Here is a 21,327-nt window from a genome sequence, read left to right on the forward strand (position 1 = left end):
GGACTTGCAAACTTTATATGCCCCAATATAGGGGAATGCCAGGGCCAAAAGAATGGGAATGGGTGGGTAGGGAAGTGGGGGGCGCTATGGAGGACTTTTGGGATAGCATTGGAAATGTAATTGAGGAAAATATGTAATAAAAATATTAAAAATCAAAAAAAAAACAATATAACCAAACTTATGGATTATCTCTAAGGCTTTTGTAAAAGGCATATTTATAGCACTAAACACCTACATAAAATAATTGGAGAGATCTTCACAGCATAACTACAAGCCTTAGAAGAACAGTGATTACACCCCAAAAGTGATGATGGCCAGAAATAATCAAACTCAATGCTGAAATAAATAAAATACAAATAAATAACAATACAATGAATCAATGAAACAATGAGTTGACTATTGGGCAAAATAAAGAAGATTGGCACACCAGTAGCTAAAATAAATAATAGGCATAAAGAGGAAACTCAAATTAACAAAATAAAAAATGAAAAAGAAAAATACATAATAGGAGATTTTGATTTCATCTAGAGAATAAGAACATACTTTGAAACCTGTACTCCATCAAATTAGAAAATCTAAAAGTAATTGATAAATGATTTACTACTAAAGGTAAATCAAAATCAGGTAAGCAATTCAAACAGAACTATAAGCACTAGTGATATAGGAGCACAAGAACAGCAAAAAGTACAGGATTAAGGTTGCAACTTAGAATGCTACCATACTTTCAAAGAAGAGCTAAAGTTAGTACTTCCCAAAGTATTCTACAAAATAAAAACAGAGAAAAAAAACAACAAAATATAGCACAGTTTGTTTTTGAGGCCATAGTTACCCTGGTACTCAAACTGCATAGAGAATTACAAACCATTATCCAATATAAACTTAGATACAAACATTCTCATTCAAATATTTATATACCAAATATACCAAAAAGATCATCTACCATGATCAAATAGGATTCATCCCAGAGAGGTAGCAATGGTTGGATATATGGAAATTTAAAAATATATTACAGGTTCATCTAACCTGGGACCATGGGAACTCATAGAGTCTAGGCAACCAACCAGGAAACCTGTAGGAGCTGAAGCTAGACCCCATTTGTAGCAAATATGCAGTTTGGTGTTCATGTAGGTCCTCTAACAAGTAGAACAGAGGTGTCTTGGTTTTAGTTCCCTGCCATTGGATGTTCCTTCCCTCCACTTGCACTGCCTGATTGGACCTCAATGGGAGAGGATGTGCCTAGGTAAATCTGCTGGAACTGGATGCCCCAGAGTAGGGTGATATCCAAAGGGGTTCTCCTTCTCAGAGAAGGGGAGGAGGCAAAGGAGAGAAGGATTTATGAGGGAAGAAACAGGAGAGAAAAATGTTGTGATCAGGACATAAAGTGAATTAAAATAAATAAATTATTAATTATCAATTAAATAAATAAAATATAATCTACCATATAAACTAACCAGAAAAATACACATGATCATCTCCATAGATGCAGAAAAGACCTTTGACAAAAATCTGACACCTGGTCATAATAAACGTTCTGGAGAGATTATGGAAACAAGGGATATTATTCAGCATAAAAAAGAAAATTTACAGCATGCCCATACCAATATCCAACTTAAATGAAGAAGAAATCAAAGCAATTCCACTAAATTCAAGAAAAAAGATATGGCTGTCCACTTTCTCCATATCTATTCAATACATTACTTGAATTTTTATCTAGAGCAATAAACTCAAGGAGATCAAGGGGATACAAATTTGAAAGGAAGAAATCCAAGTGATTTACAGGTGATATGATTCTGTACATAAATATGCCTAAAATTTTTCACTAGTAAACTCCTACAGCTGATAAAAACTTTGAGCAAAATAGCTTGATTGAAAATGAACTCACAAAAATAATACCTCCTATATATAAGCCACAAGTTAACTGACAAAGCAGAAAAACAACATCATTCACAATTACCTAAAAAGATAACAACAACAGGAATAGCAACAACCACTACCACCACCCTGGGATAAAGTTGGGGCTTTGGTCTAATGGTGCTTGTTTTATGTTAATCTGTGTTCCACCCCCAAAATGCATGAGAATTTGCACATCCACAAATTTGACAATGAGGGAACCCTGCCTCACTTGGTCTTGATTGGTAAATAAAGTAGTCAATGGATTGTCAGAGAGACAGAGGTTGGACTTTTAGGATTCTCATGCAAGGGATAGAGGAAGGAGTAGGGAAGGGAGAGATCTGTCATGCTGGGAGGAGAAGAGGAGATGCCACACCTGAGGGATGCAGAACAGAGAGTATATCCTCAATGTAGGACTCAGGAGATCATGGCCAAAAAGGGCTGCATGTCTGGGTCTAGGGCAGCAAAGATGGAATATAGATTTTAGTAAGTCATTACTCTGGGATATCGGAGGGGTTTGGATTAGCCACATAGAGGTTAGGAAGTAGCCCAGTAATTGAGCTGTTTAAGGCCTAGAAAAATATAGTCTGTGTGTATGTGTCTTTCACTCAGGAACACAGAAATTGAGATGGGTAGTGGAGAGTACACCCCTGCCTGGATTGATTTGAGTAATTTAATTGGGTACAGTTACAGAATAAATCTAACAGAGCAAGTCAATGGTTTGTATGATAGAAAACTTTAAGATGATGAAGAAAGAAATTGGAAAATATATCAGAAGATGGAACGACCTCCCATGTTCATGGATCAATAGGATCAAAACAGAATAACTGGATATACTACCAAAATCAATTCACAGATTCAATATAATCCTAATCATAATTCTAACACAATTCTTCATAGATCTCAAAAGAAACATTTTTTCAGTTTCATGCAGAAAGACAGAAAACCCAAGATATCTGAAACAATCCTAATTAATATTAAAACAGCTGTTAAACTTACCACAATCCCAGTTTTAAGTTGTACTACAAAGCTATAGTAATAATAATGATTATAATAATAATATACAGACATGTTGATCATTAGCATTGAATTGAAGATTCCAGCATAAATCCACACAAGCATATGCACCACAGGGTTTTAACAAAGGAGATAGAAATACATATTTGAAAAAAGGCAGCATCTCAAACAAGTGATGCTTGTCAAACTGAACCAAACCAAGAAGAGAAGTCCAAATAAACTCATAATTATCACCCTGTAAATATCTCAAATGCATATGGTTTGAATACATCAACATAAAATCAGATACATTGACAAAGTTCAGAGCAAAGAGTGAAGGAATGATCATCCAGAGACTGCCCTACCTGGGGATCCATCCCATAAACAACCATAAAACCCAGACACTATTGTGGATGTCAAAAAGAGTGTGCTGACAAGAGCCTGATATAGCTGTCTCCTGAGAGCCTCTGACAGTGCCTAACAAATACAGAAGTGGATGCTCACAGCCATCCACTGAATAGAGTACAGGGTCCACCATGACGGAGCTGGAAAAAGTACCCAAGGAGCTGAAGGGGTTTGCAGCCCCATAGGAGGAACAACAATATGAACTAACCAGTATCCCCAGAGCTCCCTGAGACTAAACCATCAATCAAAGAAAACACATAGTGGGGACTCATGACTCTAGCTGCATATGTAGCAGAGGATGGCCTAGTCGTTCATCAATGGGAGGAGAGGTCTTTGGTCCGGTGAAGTTCTATGCCCCTGTATAGGGGAATGCCAGGGCCAGGAATCAGGAATGGGAGGGTTGGCGAGCAGGGGGAGGGGGGTGGGGGTAGGGGTTTTTCGGAGAGGAAACTAGGAAAAGGGATAACATTTGAAATGTAAATAAAGAAAATACCTAATTAAAAAAAAAAAAAGAAGGGAAATGCAAATCAAAACTACTTTGTGATTTTATCTTATACCTGTCATAATTACTGAGATACAAAACACAAGTGAGAGCTCATGGTGGAGATGATGGGGGACAAGTAGAACATGATTTCATTGCTGGTGGAAGTGCAAACTCTTGCAGTCATTATGGACATTAGTGTGGTAGTAACTCAGGGATATGGGAAGAGAGCTCCTCAAAATCCAACTATACCACTCTTTGGTGTATAATGAAAGACAATTCTATCCTACCAAATAGATACTTGCTCAACAGTACTTATTGTTTACTGATTCAAAATAGACAGAAGTTGAAAGCAACCTAGATTCATTTCCTTTAACAAAGTAATAGGTAACAAACATGTGATACTTTCACACGATGAAGTATTATTCAAGTATTTTTTTGTATTTATTAGGTATTTTCTTCATTTACATTTCCAATGCTAACCCAGAAGTCCCCCATACCCTCCTCCACCCATTCCCACTTCTTGGCCCTGGCGTTCCCCTGTACTGAGGCATAAAAAGTTTGCAAGACCAATGGGCCTCTCTTTCCAATGATGGCCGACTAGGCCATCTTCTGATATATATGCTGCTAGAGACATGCGCTCTGGGGGGTACTGGTTAGCTCATATTGTTATTCAGGTATTTTAATTAAAATGAAATGATGAAATTCACAAGGAAATGGATGGAACTAGAAAAAAATCAATATTGGTGAGTAAACCTATAAACAGAAAGACCAATACTGTATGCATTTGCTTATGTTTGGCTATTAGCTATTAAGTCAATGATAACCAAGTCACAGTTAATAGAGTTCACAGCAGTTATATATAAATACTAGTGAGTGATGAAGATTGGCCTTCCTTGAGAAGGGAAATGAAATAGGAATGAATGATATGGGGGGATTGAAATTGGAAGATCAAGTAGGAAGGGGAAAAAAAAGCAGGAAAGATGTCTGAAATTAGGGCGATTAGAGGGGCAGTATAGAAATCTGATAAAACAGAAGCTTCCTAAACTTTGTACATATATAAAGGCAATCTAAATTAAATTGCCAAATAATGGGGTGGGGAGACATAAATAGCCATTTCTTCTCACCAAATGTAGCCTCCAGTATTGACCTTGGGCTGCATCTAATCAAGTTTTTGGTAAAATGGCCCCACAAGCTTTTTCCATGGTAACACTAGAATGTATGGTACACTGAAGACTGCCAACTGAGAAACATAAATGCACACCCTGCCAAAAAAGGTTTTATCTACAATGGTGATGTAAATGCCTATTATGTAAATCTAGCTGGCCTCAAAAATCATCTACTCCCTTCCTTCAAAGTGCCAGAATTAAAGACATACACCACCTTTCCTAGCTAAGTATGCTTTTACACATTTTTAAAAATATGGTGCTCTCTCCTATTTTCCCTTACTTGTGATTCCTGTTGTTCCTTTCATTCCCCTAAAAAAGTGCACACTAAATTAAAACATTTTATATAATTTTATTTGTAGTTTGGGAGCACATAGTCTAAGTAAACAGTAAACCTGAAAAGAAAATAATAAGAAAACATTAGTAATTTTTGAGTGTTTTAGTTTAAAACGCACTATGAATACTGTTACCCTGCATTTTTCCTGAAATTCTGTCTACTCATGCTTCCACAATGTTCTCTAATTCTTGGGAGTGAGACAGTATGATGTAGAGGTCCCACTTATGGCTGAGCACTCTGAAGCCACTTATACACTCTGATATCACTGGTGAAGGAAGAGTCTATAATGAACAAATCTAAACTTTATGAGCTGTCTTCGAGATAAAGCTGTCTCCTAAAATACATTTAGTACAAGTAACATGAACTGCAGAACATTTATAATTTATTATATTTTATTTTAGTCCTCATTTGCCTTATTCTGCTCTCATAAGTTTCAGTGCTAACAAATAGTTATTTACTTACCTGAAACTTATAAAAGTTTTAATATATCCTGAACTAACATTCCTGAAAAAAGTGAAATATAAAGATAAAATGTAAGAGATAACATGTGTATCACAAAATTTATTATCAAAGTCTAAGAATGATTTTCATTTTATGAATTACTATTAATACTTCCAGTACAAATTTGGCTAGAGTCAAATTTATAGCTTTAAAAGTATTATAAGATCAAACATAGAACATCCTCCTGTAGAATTTCAAGCCATCTTCTCACATTCAGTTTGAGTGACTAACTCTAGTTCAACATAGATAATTTCTGTATGATCAAGGTCTTAAGATTCCTTTGAACTTTGATTTATCTGGTCAGATATTATAATGTACATTATCATCGATCCAAGGATTTTCATAATATAAATTACTACAGAGGCTTACACATAATCATGCATATAATGTTAAGAGAACTAGGACCATGCATTGTTTGAGAAAAATATTGTTGTAATATTACGTTCATTTCTTAGCTAAGATACCTGTCTTATTGCCATGTATAATTATGTCATTTTACATATTTCTGTTAGTTATTAATGGACTACAGAAATCAGTCTTCCCATACAACAAAAATTACAGTACACAGATTCAATAGATACAGATAAGTCTAGCTTAATTAAAATTTTTGTAACAGTTTAAAATATTTATTTTTAATCAGCAGAGGACTGCCTGGTCTGTGATCATTCAGAGATGATGTAACTAACACTCAAGAGAGTGGAGGTTCCAGGGAGTTTAGAGGTCAGGTGGGGATGGGGGTGGGACATCCACATGGAGACAGGTGGGTGAGGAAGAGGTATGGGATGTGGACCAGTCAGAGAGTGAATGGGGGGAATAAAATATGGAGTACAAATTAATTAATTAAAAAATTCAAATTGGAGTTTAAGTAAAATTAAATTCATCAGTATTTCAGCTAACTTAGAGACCTTTAGGGGTGTTTTGTTGTTGTTGTTGTTTTGTTTTGTTTTGTTTAATGGGAACAAAGCACTAGAACATGAAGTTGGAAGTAGTTAATTTTTACAGCATGACTACAAAAGACAACTAAGAGAATTCTTCCAAGGAAGAGTTCATGAAAGTACAGGCAGAGTCTTGATCCTAAGTCATGGCTGTGTAGGGCATTTGAGACATCTTTCCTACATATCAACAGTCTTATAGATAGAACTGGATTCTGATGCTACTGCTAACATAAGATAAAACTCAGCTCTAAACTGTTATATGGTGTTGGAAGCTTCCAAATAACGATATTTTACTCTCAGGTTGTTAAAGTGTTACTAATTTGCAAGCCTCTTGTATAGAGAGAACAGTTCTTTGACAGTCTTTCCCCACATAAGGCATTTTGAGTGAGAGTGACGTGACAGTAGCAATGTAAGAACATAGCTGCTGGCTTCATTTTCTTTTTTTTTATTAGATATTTTCTTTATATACATTACAAATGCTATCCCGAAAGTTCCCTATACCCTCCCTCCACCCTGCTCCCCTACCCACCCACTCCCGCTTCTTGGCCCTGGCATTCCCCTGTATTGGGGCATATAAAGTTTGCAATACCAAGGGGCCTCTCTTCCCAGTGATGGCCGACTAGGCCATCTTCTACACTGGCTTCATTTTCAAGTGACATTGAGAATAGACACATGTTGATCCTTTACCAGACAAAGAGAAATGTCAGCCTCTCTTAGGTGAAATCATGGAGAATAGTGAAGGTATTCAAAAATTTCATCAGCCACTCGTCTCTCACCCCCTTGGTGGTTTTAAATGAAGCAAATGTATCACAGAGTGAAATTATTTGGGCAGGTGTCAGAATATCTCTAAAGGAAAAGCCCAGACTACTGTGAAGAACCTCTCAGTTACCAAAGGCATACACAGAGGTGTGCAGACAAATCCTCTTAACCCGTAATAGGATTGATTTGCGTATCCAGACAAGGGTATAGAGATGCAGTTCTGCACAAAAACACAGGCAGAAGAGCACTTATGTGGGGCAGAATTCTGTCTCTAGGAAAGATGGAATATATTTCCCTAAAGTCAATCTGGTCTTCTCTTTAATAATTTGCTCAAAGGGAAAGAAAGTCTTTTCTGACATAAAAAATACCAGAACTCCTTGAGCTTAGGCCTTTGAAGTACAGTCTACAGCAGGGAGAAAGCACACACACACAAGAGAATCTGAGTGAGCCTGAAAACTGGGGGGATTTCTGGCTAAGAAATCACCTTTGATTTTTGCTATATAATGCCTCAAGGTTCTTTAGTATTTTAACATACGAATGTTTTAATTTATAAAGACAGGGTAATATTTTCACCATACAAGGCCAAAATGTATTTATCCCAGAATATAAAAATAAAAACTGAATATTAATATATTCTCTTATTACTCAAAATTATATCTGTAATTGTTCCTCTAAAATTTTTATAATCTGAATTTATGGAGTCTTATATTAGGGTATAATATAAGGTATAAAGTGAAGTGCGTGTATTTTATTCTGTTTGCTGCATACCCACTGATATGGGAGTTTCCAACAGTGTTGCTATGTAACAGTTACCATGAACTATGTATGAGTGAATGGCTACAGCTGTATTTTTCCAAGGTTTTCATTGACAAGCTCTTCATCCCAGCCCAATGAATTCTAATGATGTATTTCCAGCATTTATTTCAGTTCATGTTATGTCATAAGCACTAATAATTAAAATACAATATTAAAAACATATTTCTACTGGCTCTTTCTGAAAACCAATTTTCCCAACTATTAATAATGTAGTTTGATTCCAAGTGATATGTATGACTATCTGAATATGGATAATAATTTCAACATTTTTCCCAACTAAATACCTTTAATTGCATCCTTCTAAAGTACCTTGATGAATGTTGGCATTATACCGATTGAGAGATCTCTACAAAATCAAGCTGAATTCCCAAAGAGAAATCCAGTCCAAACGTGATAAGTAAATACAAGAGACTTTTCCTACAAACCAGCAAGAAGAAAAACAAAAACCACAAATTATTTAAGATGGATGGTGTCCTGGTTTACTTCCCGTTTCTGTGGTAAATACCAACAGCAAAAACACCTTTGGAAGGAAATGGGTTTATTTAGTTTTCACTTCTATATCACAGTCAATTACAGAGAAATGTTAAGGAAGGAACTCATGCAAGGAAGAGACATTGAAAAGAACTAAAGCAGAGACCATGGGTAAACACTGCTTACAGGATTGCTCCCCAGGGTTTACCAGTGTTGGTTACTCATAGGACCCAGCTGAGCTGCATCTTCTCTCTTCTTCTTTCTTCTTCTTCTTCTTCTTCTTCTTCTTCTTCTTCTTCTTCTTCTTCTTCTTCTTCTTCTTCTTCTTCTTCTTCTTCTTNCTTCTTCTTCTTCTTCTTCTTCTTCTTCTTCTTCTTCTTCTTCTTCTTCTTCTTCTTCTTCTTCTTCTTCTTCTTCTTCTTCTTCTTCGTCTTCTTCGTCTTCATCTTTTAAATGAATACCTTTGTTTTGCCATATTTTTTATTAGATATTTTCTTCATTTACATTTCAAAATGCCCTACAGACGTGCCTACTGGAAATCTAATAGAGACATCTTCTTGAGTGAGATTTCCTCTTCTAGATTACACTAGTTTATGTCAGGCTCACAAAAAGCTATCTGACACAGATGGTAAAGGAAGTTAGGAAACCTAGAGGCAAGCTTGAGATGAGACTGGATGGTAGTAGTGGCACAGAGGAAGTCTGAGAAGAGTAAACAAAGGCAAGTAAAAAACATTTCTCTGTGGTGTATAAAGAATTTGTCTAGATAGATAAATTATTTCTGCATGGGAAATCTCCTAAGCTATATGAATAATTATAGATAATTCATACAAATATGAATCCATGTAAACTATCTTTATAGTTTTTGAAGTGTTTTTATATTGTTTGCCCTTCCTTCTCTGAAATGAATTTTCCTGTGTCACTTGCACTGCTTTTGTTTACAGCCTTTAATTTTTTAATCATGATTTTTATGTATGAGTTCATCTCTTTCTCTCTGTGAGTGTGTGTGTGTGTGTGTGTGTGTAAAAACAATCTGCTTGGTTCATTGAATGATGTCTGTGTGTGCTGACCTCTTAGGATTAGGTATTTAATTGGGGGCTTGCTTCTAGAGAGAACTGCTTCTCCCTACTATAGCAATCATTAATTTTCTGAGGGTCTTCCAGTTTGAATCTTTGTGGAAATTCCTCCTTTCACGTTAGAGGAGGGAAGGCTTGAGTTTATTTGTAAGAATAGATTAACTTCTGAGTGGATTTGCACTGTGCTCTTGACATGGGCATGTCAGAGATACCAATTCCTTCAACCTGTGCGAACTGGAAGTAGCATCTTCCCCTGGTATGGCTCAGAAGGATGGGAAAGACTTGCTCTAATCTACACACAAATGTTGACAATCTGTGAAAATCAACTTTTCACAAACAGTTGGGCAGTTTGTGAAAAAATTAGCTTGACCTGTGTGTACAAATTAGCTACTGCTCCTACTCCTGGATGATTGTAGCCTGAGACATCTCCATTACAGAGATCACCCTCTGAGCCTAGCTAATTCCTCACCCTTTTGCTGTAGAAAACAAATGTGCTTGTGTCACTGGTGCTATTCTGTCAGAGTTAGTGGAAGCTCCTGATCCTGGCTATGAAAATACCTGACAGCTGCAAGAGGAACAGTTAGGATTTTAGTTTTATGCACACTGTAATTCCAAAGTGACTGGTTACAACATATCTTCACATTTAAGCTGTCATCAGTTAGGATTTTCCAGAAATATATTCATTGTAGGTATTGTTACTGTTTCGGAGAAATAAAAGCTATTTCAATCTGAAAATAGCAAGCTCACCTCTATAAATCACAGTTTATCTTACACCACACCCTGTACCATTTTTTCCACTTACAGTTCTTTTCAAATTATAGATACTATTATTAAAGAGAAGACCCTTTTAAAAGTATTAGTTTACAAAATACTTAAAATCAATAGTATTTCCTTATATCGCCACATTGTACTCAATTTAATGACTGAAGTCACCAGAGTTTACAGCACATAGAATTTATGCTCCTAAAAGTCACCTTTATCAAAAGGCCTTACTTGTTTTTATTTTAAAGATTTAGTCTGATTGATTTATATCATGTAAATACTGATTTCTAAACATTATTTCTTGAAAATAGTGAATTAATTTGTAAAATTATGATCAGCTCTTGTTGAATCTTAAAAGAGCTTTCTCTTTTCTTTTTTAACAAAAGCTAGTATTTTGGAAGGAAATAGTTATGTGCTCATGAAAATTACCTGTATATTTCTAATTTGATGTTCATTTTTCAGATTGTATTTTATTATTTTAATTACATTTCTTTCTTCCCTTTCCACCCTCCAAACTCTCCTATATGACCTCCATCTCTTACAGCATCCTGGACTTTTAATTTCATGAATTATTATGGGATACATATATATTTATATATACATACTGTTTTGGTTTTTTGTTTGTTTGTTTGTTTGTTTTTTTACATAAACTGTTGAGTCTATATAATTCTACTTGGATGTTTACAGGGCTGACCATGTGTCCCTGGAAAACCAGTTGGTATCCTCTTCTCTGGCAAAGACCACTTCTTTTGTTCCAGGTCTCCTCAGCTGCATATTGCTCTTTGTGTAGGTTTGATGCCCTATGTGTTTGCTTGCCCTGTGTATTTTTCCAGGTTCATTGGTGTTGTCCTTGTTCAGTTCACATTTGAGTGGACATGGTGATAAGACTATATGGTGTAGCTTCTGTTCTTACTATGAGGCATAATCCTACAGCCAACTCTCAAATTCTCTCTTATAATCTTTTAGTTGCATCATCTGCAATATTCCCTGAGACTTAACTACAGTAATGATTTCTAGATTAATTCATTGCAACAAGGCTCCACAATTCTGCACTTTGGTTGTGGTTTTGTGTAATGGTCCCCATCTGTTTAGTAAAGAACTTGATGAGGAGTAAAAACAAAACTTATATGTAGGTCTAATAACAAGTGTTTAGAGATTATTGCCATTACACTGATTTAGTATAAGTCTTTGTAGATTCTCCTCCAATAACTGTGACCTAACTAGCAATGAGTTATTAGCTAGATTTTTGACAGAACTTATACACATACAAAGGCCACTGCTACCTTCTTGCAAGGATCTTGTTTTCCCCATCCTTAAAAATCCCACCTCCAAAAGCATTTTGTGCTCACCAAATTGAATTATGCTCTTTGACACCTTTAGTTTAAACTTTGCTTTAGCCTTCTCCACACTGTAGAGTAGCCATAGAATTATGTTGTTTTCCCTTATCTACTTGCAAGAAATTATGTCTTAAATTATACATAGTTTTTCTGTTAAGTCATAACACATGTTACTGGATAGAAACATTTTGTCATTGAACTGTTTCTATGCATTTATTCTCAAGAGCTACTTTGTATATTCCATTGTTGTTGTTTATTTAATGACAGTGGTTTATAACTTTAAAAACTAAGACATTTTTAGAGGTTTGTTTATGTTCATGATACACAATTTTAGAATTCTAGATTTTAGTGAAAACTTTTAAAGATCATATAATTGCATTAATTTCTTTTGTAAAGAGCAGCATTTTCTTTTTGTCTTATAAACACAAATGTTTATCCATATACATTTTTACACTTGAAATTTTGTTTCAAAATTTATAGCATTAATAGTATAATAAAATATATCATTTGTTTCACAATATATAGGGTGTATTATATTCAAAGTGAGATTTTATCCCTTAAGACAATTGTGCTTAAATGCTTATTCTATTTCAAACCTAGCCTACAACTTTACTGAATTTTACATGACTGTGTTTTATAACAAATGAGACAGTTCAGGTTTTCCCTCTCCATACATATACAACAAGGTTTAAATTTTTAAACCCACCTTGAGTCCCCTGCTGGTGACAGCAGAATTAGGGAAGATAGCCAAGTCCAAGACTGATTGCTTAGGACTATCATCTCACAAAGAATACTGCAGTCAGAAATCTATCAACTTCTGACATTGTTATTACTTCCCAGAATAGCATCCTGATCCTGACTATACATACATACATACATATATACATACATACATACACACATACACACATACACACATACACACATACACACATACACACATATACATATACATATACATATACATATACATATACATATACATATACATATACATATATTGCAACATAAGAATATGTGTTTAATTGGCGCAATATTTAAAGTATACTCAAGACCACTTGTGAACACAGATAATCCTAAGACCTCCTATGTACCCCCTCATTCTTCATAAACTCCATCACCTCATTTTCTCCAACCATTGCCAAGTTCTCGATTCTTCTTTGCCTTCTTCATTCACAAACCTTACATTTCCTTCTGCATTTTCATGCCTTCCTTTCCCTAAACTTCACACTTCTATCTTGGTAGATTAATTTAATCACAGTAAATGTCTGATTGTTTCCTTTAAACATTTCTTGGATTTCCTACTCTATAAATTAAATGTATTTGAAAATAACATGGATTAAAATTATTGGCAAAGCATAGTAATCCTTGTTCAAATGATTCCCTACACTTTCTAAATTTAACTCCAAAATCCACTTACTCTTTGATATGTCAAACTATACAAGTTATTTGGAATTGCCCTACTCAATCGGCTTTAAACATCTTTTTTCTTCTTACTTTGATATTGGGTACATTAACTCCATTAAAAACAAACACAGGAAACTGATTTTGCCTAGTTTTAAAATTTGGCAAAGAAATTATTATTCAGGAGAAATCATGCAACCACTGCTGATAGTTTAATCTCCTGACTGTGTAATGCATGTTTGGGATTAGCATAACAATGTTAGCTAAGGGCAGTTTAGCATGGGAGTTTCATGTTTTAGTCATTTGTTTGAATACAAATCAGATCTCCAGTGAGGTATCTTTCAGCACTACCAGAAAACTATCTGGACACAATAAAAAAATAAAAATAAAATAAAATAAACCCTTTCTCTTTTCTGGCAGTCTTACTAAAATTCACATAGATAATACCACCTTTTGTTGAAGTATTGACAATCCTCAAATTCAAGTGTCTATAAATAGTATAAATGTTTCTCACTGTTCACTTTCTAATAGAAGGCTTTAGCTTAGTTGACTTCTTTAAAGTATTTAAATCTTAATCATAAATCACATGACTGGGATATAACAGTCATGGTGACAAAATACTTACCTGTAAATTCTCAGTGCCAAGAATGTGATAACTAACATTTCCTCTACAACCCAATGTCTCTATGCTATTTTAAAGCAACAACACCTTTCTTTTTCAGAACACGGATATAAATACAACATAGCAACATCTGGCTACTTTTAATCTAGTTAGAGTGACATGCAAAACTAATAGAACTTGATAACAGGATTTATTTTGAGTCAGCAGGTAGAACTTTGCAAAAGTCATTCCATAGAGAAAACTAAGCCTGAGCATCAAAACCTAAAGGCTGGACACAAACCAAACCCAGGTGTTTTTTCTTTCTTTCTAGTCTTGCCTATTGAAGGCTACTCAAGGGAATGTCCCTGTGAACATCCCAAGATAATGCTGAGAATATGAAAATAATACAAAAATCAGTAAAAAAAATACTAGATGCACAAGACCTGCCAATAATAGCTTTTACTCATTGTGACCAAGTTATTTTTTCTAATATATAGATATAATCATTCATTTGTAAATATCTATTAATTATTTTAGTCAGCATATTTTTTTCTGTAGATCTATAAAGAGATAAAAGAGATAATGTCTTTTATCTGTAGTTTACGGGCAGTAAAAAAATTTCTGAGTTATTTCTGTTGCAAAAGTTGCAGGTTTCCTTTTAGACTGTTGAAATGTCAAAGCAAATGGCGCTACGTAACCAGGTAGCAGGAAGGGCGAAACCCAATGCTTGGCATCTGAAGTAGACATTTTTTTGTTTAAATTAAATTTCAAATTTCCATGCAATTATTTGCTAATTTACGTTTACTTTTACCAGAGATTTGTGCTGAAAATTATCTGTTTAGTATATATATAGGTAATGCTGTCAGATTTTCAATTATCCTGAGAGAAATGTTACAAAAATTTGTGGGAGAGTTGTGATCCCTTAGCCACTCAGTGTGAATGAACAGCATGCACTGCCACTCTGATGGAATGTGTAGAAATTAGTCTGCAACATGAATGTTTGATGATTTATTAAAGATAATATTTAGGGAAAAAGCTTTGACCACTCACTATCTTGGAACTGTTTCTTATGGAATCATTTAAACATCTGAAACAAACCCAAAGCACCAGTTAAAGAAAATGCAACCATGTTGTTTGCTCTAAATCTATTGTTTTAGGTACAAGCTGACCAAGTGTAAAGTTTTGAGTGACTGTAAAAAAATGAAAATTGGAAACAGATCATTATAGTATGCATTTTAACATAAAGACTCATGCTTCAGACTTTAATTTCCTTACTTGCTTCACAATGACTCACACAAAGACACAGGATACACACTATAATTATAAGTCATGCAATTGTACATCTATATGTAATTCATACACATTAATGTATACTTTAAATATATGAGTAGATATAATAATTCAATAAACACTTTAGCATAAATCTAACTTTGTCTCATCTAGTACTTCTTTTAGAACACAAAAAAATAAATGAGATTCTGGAGAGTGAAGTAATTTGTCTTTAGGTATAGAATTATAAAGACAAAGGTTCTTCATCATTAGAGAAGTATTGTTTTCCCTCGTTTATGCTAAACATCCTCTGTGTAACATGATACCTACTCACTTTATGTGCAGTACACTTGTATTTTAGTGATACAGATATTTATATAAGAAGAATTTATTACATATATTTCATCTGTATGTTACACTGTGATTTAGTCCAAGTTATTAAGAAGCAATTTGCATTGTGATGAAAGACTAATAAGCTTATTTGTGAATTGCTTTCTGAATATTTCTGTGAATTTTGGTTCAATTCTCATCCTCCTCAGACTTGGTTTATAAAGCAGTGTTATTCCCTTCTTGTTCCTTGTCAATAGCTGGGGTGTTCTTTAAAGTCTCTTGGCTTATGACTTTGTTTTCTCTGTCCTTTACAACTTTCAGTATATGACATTTTGATTTCAACTGTTGGTCTGTTCACTTAAAATGTAATGTGTCAATATACAATACTGTAAATGTATAAATCGCAGATTTAACTACTTATGTCACATCTCAAAACAAAATATGTAGTGGAAACTTTATCTTCCCATAACAGCAGAATAATGCAGCTACTTTTTCATCTTTCTTCACTTTATTTTCTCCATGTATCTTTCATAATTATTATTTACAACAGTAACCACATGCCTGAGACCCTTTCCTCTGAAGAAGTTGCTCTTTCAATGTCAAGAATAAAAAGATTTTCAACTGGTTAGTTAATACTTGCTAATGTGTGAAAATGAAAGGGATAGTTACTTTTCTCTTCATTTACTCTAGTTAATATTTGTCTCCATATTCTTTCTGTTCTCCAGCATCCCTACTTTCTACTTAGTTATGTCTTAACTGGTTTCACTACTAAAAATAAATTACACACACAAAATATACAAGTCTTAATGACAGTAATTATATATATGTATATATATATAATTTATATATTTATATATAATTTATATTAATGAATTATATATGGATAATACAATTGTTGAATTAATATATTTCATACATAACTTAGACTTATGTAAAATTTTCTTGTAAGAATTTTTGAGGAAAGAGAAGGTAAGAATTGCAAAAGTCAAATATCTCGGTTTCACATACTGGCAATTGCATATTACATTAGTGAGGTTCAATTTAGTTGTACCCCTCACTACATATCCATGAATTCTCATAATAATAAATACCAACATGTGCCACTCGTGTAGCAATTTGGAGAATGATTAATGTAAAGACTTTGGAATAGTGATGAGTACACATGGAAATTTTATTTAGATGACATTCTTTTAATTATTTTTAACATATTGCATGGTGTGTAATACATGGTCAACCAAAAATCAGCATTTATAATCAACATTTTCCTCATTTTTTTCAGAAGATTTTACTCATATGAGATGAGAAAAAATAATGATTAACTCCACCTGACTGAGAAAGCAGAACAGAGCAGTCACTGTCATGGATATCTCATCTTTCAACAGCATTTCTTATTTTCTTGCTATATTGTCTGCAAACCTTACTCCCCTGCACACCCTTGGAGACTCAAATAAGGATGTGCCGCAAAAGTAATGCGCACTCAGCATGCGTGCATACACAGATGTTCCAGCTGTGTTGATGGTGGCAACCATATGTTGTCTGTTTCACAGGGGATGTTCAAGCCGGCTCATCTTTGCACAGTAGGAGTAATTGGGTTCAGTGGGAAGCATGGCTTTCTGTGATGGTGCAACTTTTCAGGTGAGAATGCAAATGAGCTGTAAATAAAAGGAAATCACTGAGGTTGATAGCAAGAAATGGTATAGGAGAAGAAGGATCACTAATTGCACTCAGAATGTGGGACAAGAAACAATCAGATGTAAGCTATTTAAGGCATATGGACGAAATAAAACACACCAACACAAACTAAAGAAAATATTCAACTTACTTCAGATAAACATGGACTTATATGGAAGGATTTGTAAAATGAAAAAAATATTAAAACATAAATACAATTATAGGATAACATTAGGCACTATTGGAATTTGTAAGGGTCTGGAGGTGGATATGGATTTCAATTTATTACTATCTGCATAGGAATTCAAAGAGTCGGGGATTAAGGAAAAAAGAATTAAATAGTATTTTGAGGCTGAGATGAGAACAGAGGGATACTTGATGATATGCACTGACTTCCTGGACTGCAACTGAATATTCCAAAGGAAACCCTTACCAAGAACCATTACACTGTAATTTATGCATACCTTTTCAATTGCTCAGTTGTCAGAGGTATCTCAAAAATTTGGATTTCTCAATGTAGAGGTAGCACATTAATTCTATGATTTATTTGAAATGTGCTTCTAAAAGAACTGACCAGATTTATAATGCAAATAGAGAATTATTTAGATTCCCAGAACCTATGTCTAGTCACCATACCTGCATCTTTCCAGGCTGAGCATTAGTTAAGGATATTTATAAAGCAAAACACATCCTTATATCTGCAAAAACTGCCTGTTTCCTTTTTTTATCATTTTTCTTGAGAAGCCTTTTCAATTTTTTTCTTATGATTTTTTCAACTAGTTTCAAAAAAATACAATAATATTAAAAGTTCCATGTCTGCTGGAAGTCTAACATATGCATATGTGAATATGTAAAATAGTTAATTTACTATACTTTAGAATATAAAAATGACCTCTCACATAAAATTGAACACATTACATTGGTTCTCAACTACTTCTGACAGTAGCACTATTAATAATGTGATAAGCTCATTATTTATTGATTTGCTTATAGGACAAAATTATTTAACAGGTGATTTCTACCTTTTTACCCTTAATGTCTCCAGTGTGCTTCTGCAGGATGTGAGAGATATGAATTCACTGTGTGGACTAACACAGAGAAATTGTGTATTTGTTTACTTTTATTTAGACACAGGATGCCTGAAATCTCGAAAGGATTTTATGTGGTTGGTTTAAATGGCATCGAATTAATATGTATTTTGTGTCCAGAGAAATATATGAACATTTGCAACCTTTGGAAACATATATGAAATGTGTGCATTTATATTCATAGATAATATTTTCTTTGAATAGAACAACAACAAATATTTGGACATGGATTATAGATGCTTTCCCAGAATGATACCAAGGTTAATTAGCTATGTCAGAAAACACATACATCATTCAATAAAATTGCACTGCTCTTGGTTATTGGAAACAGTCAGTCACCAGGTGACTTCTCCCTTATCATCCTTAGTAGGCTCAGTGCAATCTGAGGGATGTAAGGGGTGTGAATGAAGACCAGGTAGACAAAAACAAAGAAATAAAGTATTGTCTCAATAAATCACAGGTATGATGGAATGGCACCATGATTCAGGCGCTTCTCTTCCTATTCTACTGTATTAGATCAACCCGAAAGTGCTACCATTCACTTTGAGCCTCCTACAGCGCCTTTGAATTTTTTTTTTCTCATTTTCGACTTCATAGAAATTAAGAGGTAAGCCAATGTGCTTCCAAGCAGGATATTTGTGTTTGTTTGCGGATAGGAAAATAATGGTGTGTCAACGGTCTGATAAGTACAGGTCATCCATTACGGTCCCGCTACAGCCTGAGTCCATTAGCGCCAGGGTATGACTGCAGGGCAAGGCTGTTTCATCTTCTAGGGGCCATGGGTCACGTACCCTTGACCTTTGAGAAAGTCGCTTTGAAGAAAGGGTGGAAGTGCTTGGAAAAGGTTATATTTGCAAGCCAAATTTGACCAATTAGTGGGACACAGTGCTAAGCTTAACGAACAATTATAAAAATAGACGGTCTTGCCCATCCCTAAAATCCTTCTAAAAAAATAGAGTAAACGAAAGTCATGAGAAAGTGAATGCCCAAAGATCAAAGTATACTTCGCTGTAATTTTAAGAGAACTAAGAAAAAGGGAGAGACAGTATTTTTCTCTATGGCGCTTGTGGGCTCCTAGCATTTGCTATCTTGGTTCTTTAGGTTTAAATCTATAAACAGTAAGTTTTTCTTTGTTTTCTATTCGGTTCTTTCCTAAGAATCTGGAAGATAGGGATGGAAATTTTTGCGATAGCAGGCATGCTTTCCCGAGAGGTGATGTCTTATAGCAAGGTTTATTAGTAAGTACATACACATTCATCCAAATATGGCAGTCTGGTGTGGATCTTCTTGTGATGTGCTCAGCATCAAGTATTCACAGTGAGTCAGTTCTGGAACACAAAGGCTGTTACATGACTGTTATCCTGTCTAACCTACCAAGTATTCCCCAACTCCTCCATCACTTGAGCCTCTCTTGCTGCTATTGACCATGATACTTCCTGCCTTTATGTTCTAGCGATTGATCAGTTTCAAGTATTTAAATACCTTGTCAAAAGCTATTGTCTTTTCTTGAGGTTTCGTGATAGACAGTGCTTCTGCACTGAATGAACCACCTTCTCATCCAGTGTTGTCATATTGACAACAAAGAGTCTGCTCTGCCGCAAACATAAAGGACACTGCTTTATACTTTCAGTTTAAAGGGAAAGTTTGCAACAGATCCTTTATGACCTGGACATAGTTATTGTTTTATTTCCACTGTTTTTATATTATGAAATTGAGTGAGCCAGCCTGCTTCATTAGTCAATGGAAATAGAGAAAAATTAAAAGAGGTTGCTGAAGATTGAAAATGTTTTTCAAGCCGGGGCTGGTGGCGCACTCCTTTAATCCCAGCACTAGGGAGGCAGAGGCAGGCAGATTTCTGAGTTCGAGGCCAGCCTGGTCTACAAAGTGAGTTCCAGGACAGCCAGGGCTATACTGAGAAAACCTGTCTCGAAAAAACAACAACAACAAAAATTGTTTTTCAGGAACACACCTAACCTACTCAAGCAGTATTTGCATGGTCATTGTGTATATGCAGTTAATACTTTATTTAGTAATGCACTTGCTCCCTAGATCATAAGTGAAACTAAACAATTCTGTGAAAACTAGTAAAAAAAATTCTTAGATTATAAAAACGTCAAATTTTAATTAAAAACAGTATCTATTCCTTTGCTTTATCTTTAACATGTGTGGTAACTTTAATAGATTTGTCCCTCCCCCTTATATTCATGTGAATAAATTCTTGGCCTCTGAGGAATGTACTATTAGGAGGTGTGTGCTTGTTAGAGCAAGTATGAAATCCAGTCTCCTGCTGATCAAGACATTGGACCATGTCTGCCTGTACACTACTGTTCTTGCCATGATAATGGACTGAGCCTCTGAAACACTAAGACAGCCCCAATTAAATGTTCTTCTTCTTTTTTTTAACAATATTTACTTTGGAAGTCCAAACTAAGGCAACATGTGATATGTTTACAAAGCTATCAAGAATAATAATCTCCTATAAACCCAGGGCAAAAAGCAAGGACAGAATTAAGTAATTCTCTTTTACTGTCATTTCTTCCTGGGTTATATTTTTCTTCTAGTAAACAATATAATAGTAAAGTAAATTTTAATTTATAATACCCATGATTTTTATTACATATTTGTACGCACACTTGATATACTAAATATACTTCTTAAATGGTTAAAAAAGTATATATTATTGAAGATAAATACAAATGATTTCTCAATGTACAAGATCACTGTGTACTTTTTCAAGCGTACTGAAATTTTCGTGTATCTCTTTACTTCTGTATTTGTCACCATTTATTCAAACCACTATTTGACTACTCAATATTTGTAAATGTATATTTTTGTTATTTTTAAAGTTGTCTTAGTTAGGGTTTCTATTCCTGCACAAACATCATGACCAAGAAGCAAGATGGGGAAGAAAGGGTTTATTCAGCTCACACTTCCATACTGCTGTTCATCACCAAGGAAGTCAGGACTGGAACTCAAGCAGGTCAGGAAGCAGGAGCTGATGCAGAGGCCATGGAGGGATGTTGTTTACTGGCTTG

Source organism: Mus caroli, chromosome 4, assembly GCF_900094665.2.
Source record: "Mus caroli chromosome 4, CAROLI_EIJ_v1.1, whole genome shotgun sequence".
NCBI lineage: Eukaryota > Metazoa > Chordata > Mammalia > Rodentia > Muridae > Mus > Mus caroli.